We start from the raw sequence: 5,001 nt of genomic DNA, 5'->3' as shown, positions 1-5,001 counted from the left end.
ATTTCTTTATACAAACATACATATGGATATATGCTTATGTCTACATATAAATTTATATGTATCAATATGCAAATATATATATATATATATATATATATATATATATATGTGTGTGTGTGTATATATATATACATATATATATCATCAATTTGTATGTCTATCAGTGTCTGACCTGTAACCCTTTCTGACAATCACTTAAACTCTGCACCCTCAGCCCGCCGCACTAATATCGATATTGTCTGTTAATATTTAGGCATTAACAGACAATTGTAGCAAGAGAAAAATAATAAATTAACAAAACACGTAACAATCAAAACAAACCTAAAATAAAACGCTATAAATTTATGTCAGTAATAGCGACCATATTAACTCAGTTCTTTTGACATCGCTAAACAGACGTTTCTTAATTTGTTTCAGACTTTTGTCTTGTCTGTTGTGTAGTTTAGTTCGTCTTCGTTTTCTTGATAAGATAGCTTCTTCATAAACCGGAAGTTATCTCTTTGTCCCTTTCTCATTGTGTCTGTCTATCTCTGTCTCTGCCTGTCTCTCTCGTTCTATCTGTATGTATCTTTTCCTCACTCGTTTATTCTCTTCTCTCTTCCTTTCTGTTTTGCTCCAGCCAATGAGGGAAGGTTTTCGCTATCGTTTGACCTGCTAAAAATCAACCATTCTCTCCCAAACCACACCCAGCTGTTTTAAAACGGGTGACATTGGCTACATTAGACTATGTTATACAATGCCTAAAAATATAGATGAGATGTTCATGGTTGGAATATCATAGATCATAGGTCCATTTAACAAGAGCTAACCTGGGGCGAAACAAAACCAACGATTATTGGACGAGTCGTTCTAGGTGCTAGAAATAACAACTAAATCTGCTCTACAATCTGTCACAAATCATACCCTGATGTTAAAAATATAGAAGGTGACGGTGTAGAACAGTGCTCTGCAACCGGTGTGTCGCGGTTCACTAGAGAGCCATGAGACGATGTTAGGTGTGCCGCAGTGTAACCTGAATATAATTTTTTTCGTTATACTTTTAGTTATAGTTCAGGAGTACTGCCGAATTTTGAAAAGAATATGAGCGTGCTGCAAGTGCAAAAAGGTGGCGGAGCATTGTTGGAGACTATAGTTCGTGATAGACACAAAAAAGACGAGATGGCTACAGTTGGAATAAAAATACAACCAACAACATCAGTAGCAGCAACAATATAGCCATTATTGTTGTAACTGCTATGACAACCTCTACAAAAAGTGAGGGATTCTCTTACCGTTTATTGGAATATTAGAATATTAAGAAGAGTTTTGTCATTGCCTGACGAAATCTAAAACTCTGCACGCAACGAGTGATGGTGTTTCTCTTTCTTTTAAATCAGACGTCGCAATAAGATGTTCTAGGGAAGGACCTTGTGCCTAGGGTAGAAAAGAATAAATTAAGTGTTTGTGGCGGCGAGCTGGCAGACACGTTAGCACGCCTGGCGAAATGCTTAGCGGTATTTCGTTTGATTTTACGTTCTGAGTTCAAATTCCGCCAAGGTCGACTTTACCTTTCATCCTTTCGGAGTCGATAAATTAAGTACAAGTTACGCACTTGGGTCGATCTAATCGACTGGCCCCTTCCTCCAAAATTTCGGGCCTTGTACCTATAGTAGAAAAGAATATGATGTCCTGGGTAAGACTTTAAACTGCACCCCGTAGTGGGGCCTTGGTACAGGGATTCCAGGGTTTTGAGGAGTGTGGAAGCACCCCTTGGCCACATTTGTTCCCAGATCTACTCTGACCTGGAGTAGTAGCACCTGTCGAGTTCCCAGCTATGGGTTAACTAACATGTGTTCTACACGCTTCAAACCCAGGCTACGTCTGCTCCTATAATCGGCAGTTACTTGGCTAGCAAATCTTCTGCGACGGTTAACAGTCGACGGCAAAATGAACTGCTACGGATCAGACTATTCCAAAATATATATGCATGTGACCGGGGAACACATTTGAGATTTTATTCCCATAATCTACACCTCAGCAAAGTATGGCGATTACGACCACGGAGTCCGTATTCTTCGACGCGTCTGCTCTCCGAGTAGGACATTTGTCGAACTTGCAGACTGGATATTTGGGCGGGCCGCAGACAGGAGCCTTACTTTGACTGCTGGAACGTTAGAGCCGACCGTCGGATGTGGTGAGCATCCGTGAGGGACACGATAAACTCGTTGTCCGGTGGTGGCTGGCTCCACCCACCCCGGGGGAATGCTGCTGTAAGCACAAGTAGTTTTAAATTAACGGTTTGATCTTGTTATCTGCATTTCGACTGAAGGCCGTCAAATAAATCCGAGACATTGTTCTGGATGTAAAGTGGTGCCCCAGCATGGCCGCGATCTAATAACTAAAACCAATGAATTTATGAAAGGTTGTTGAGGTGTTTATTTATAGAAAGGTTGTACTGCAAGATGGCAATATTCTAGTATTTAATTGTGTTGTGTCTCATTAAGAAACAGACTTGTTATATCTGCTCAGTGCGGAGGCGCAATGGCCCAGTGGTTAGGGCAGCGGACTCGCGGTCATAGGATCGCGGTTTCGATTCCCAGACCGGGCATTGTGAGTGTTTATTGAGTGAAAACACCTAAAAGCTCCACGAGGCTCCGGCATGGAATAGTGGTGAACCCTGCTGTACTCGTCCACCACAACTTTCTCTCACTCTTACTTCCTGTTTCTGTTGTGCCAGTAATTCAAAGGGTCAGCCTTGTCACACTGTCACGCTGAATATCCCCGAGAACTACGTTAAGGGTACACGTGTATGTAGAGTGCTCAGCCACTTGCACGTTAATTTCATGAGCAGGCTGTTCTGTTGATCGGATTAACTGGAACCCTCGACGTCGTAAGCGACGGAGTGCCAACACACACGTATCTGCTCAGTGGATCGAAAGGGAGCAGTAATGATGAGTTATTTAAATCCAAGGGATATTTCTTGTCTTTGATTCGTTGAAACCTAAAGGATGCGAACATGGCGTCCTAGTTAAGAAGCTCACTTCGGAATCCCTTGTGCACTATCAAATCCCTTTCGGAATCCAATCACTTCGGAATCTCTTGTGCACTATCACCTGGCGGAAAAGGTTCTATCGAGCAGATCAGACGATCTGCTAGAAATAATAGCCAAATTCCAGTCAAATTTCACTTTAATCTCTTTTTAAAGAAAAAAGAAGAAGGAAAATGCATTAGAAAACGTACTGAAAAGTTTATTGTATGCGTAAGATGGGATGGTCATATCTGGCTTGAATTGGATCATAGGGATGCTCAAACAGAGCTGACTGAGGTTAAATAACAAAAACAAATGTTTAGGAATTTCTGTCGCAGTCTCGACCTCAGAATATGGTATTGCATCATCAACAAAGGAATGTACAGACTCTTTCGGAAGTGGTATTGACACCAGTTGGTTAAAGAAATTTGTCAGTTCCACTAGAAACAGCAGACAAGATGTGTTCACCGAGTAAGTTATTCAATGGAGCAAGATAGAGCGGCAATACACCATACAAAAAAATAGGTGTTCTCCTTATTTACCCAATCATAGCTTCTCAATTGTTAATAACATTATAATAGATTACATGATCCGGTGTCTTAGAGCGTACTGTGGCTTTGATGTGTACAACTCTGCTTTTCCTATTTTATCTTGAAGAAACGTTGAAGGTCTATTCTCACCACCATCACTTCGGTGGCAAAACTTTTTTCTGCAATCTTTTAATTGTCCACTACTAAAATGTCTTCTAAACCTAATTTTTTCTTCTAAAATTAAGTGATTTTTAGCGAACTTCCTTTTATTCCAAACACTATTTAAAAAAAAAATTAAAATAGCGATCATTAAATTCATAAACTGACTTAAAAATACGGTCACTGAAAGATACATAAAATCATGTTATAAATTCATGTTTAAATTTCAATAACCATGGATCTGTCTTGAAATTTTATCTGAGGTGATTGCATACAGTACAAAATAGTTATCTGAGTAGCTAACTTTTTACAAATGTTCTAATTGTGATTAGGATGAGCCATTGCAATTTGTTATATATTCTCCTTAAGGCAACTTGGGGCATCCTAGTACTAGGCTAACAAGTAAATTGACTCTGTAAAGAGTCTCTTCCGTTTTCTGTGGCCTGAATGTATTTCATGAGCTGAAATATACAAAACATTTTCAGTACAATGCGACCAAAATTTATTATTTTTTTTTTTGATCGCCGCAGATTATTTACGAATAGACGACATATTATACGAGGGGTTACCCAAAAGAAACCAGAATTTTGCAATGTTGTTTTATTTACTTAGTTTTACATGTTTAAACTTTTATCGCCTTCAAAGTATTCTCCATTTCAAGCAATGCATCGGTCCAGACGCGTTTTCCACGGTTGAAAGCAGTGCTGGAACTCTTGCGAAGTGATTCCTTTTAACGCCCCGTCGCTTTTTTCTTCACCTCTTCGACATCTGCTAATTCCGTAGAACCAACTTTCATTACCAGTGATGACTATCGAAAACAGGTCCGGATCAAATTCCAACCATTCTTTCAGTTCACGATACGCATTCAGTTGTGACTGCTTTTGTTCTTCCGGGAGCAATCGAGGCACAAATTTTACTGCAACTCTTTTTATTCGCACTTCCTTGCTCAAAATTTATTGGCAGGGGGATCCAAGACACACCAGTCATATCAACAAGTTCGTCAATTGTTCAGTTTTTGGTCCTTCTAGATCAGTTCATGAATTTTCATGATGTTTTCCTTCGTTCGGGAGGTCGACAGTCACTTTAAACGAAATTGGTCCTCAAGCGATAAGTGACCATTCCTAAAGCGTGAAATCACTCGTACACATGTGTTTTGCTCAAGGCAGCGGCCTTGTAAGCTTTCTGAAGCATGGCAGCTATTTCGGCCGCCGTTTTCCCCAGCAGAAAACAGAATTTCACGGAAGCACGCTGTTTCTTCGTTTCATCCATCGCAAAAATCGATGAACAGGCGAGAAGCACTGCAAA

Source organism: Octopus bimaculoides, chromosome 9 (genome assembly GCF_001194135.2).
Source record: "Octopus bimaculoides isolate UCB-OBI-ISO-001 chromosome 9, ASM119413v2, whole genome shotgun sequence".
NCBI classification, from domain to species: domain Eukaryota; kingdom Metazoa; phylum Mollusca; class Cephalopoda; order Octopoda; family Octopodidae; genus Octopus; species Octopus bimaculoides.
Note: the sequence above shows the minus strand (reverse complement) of the source record.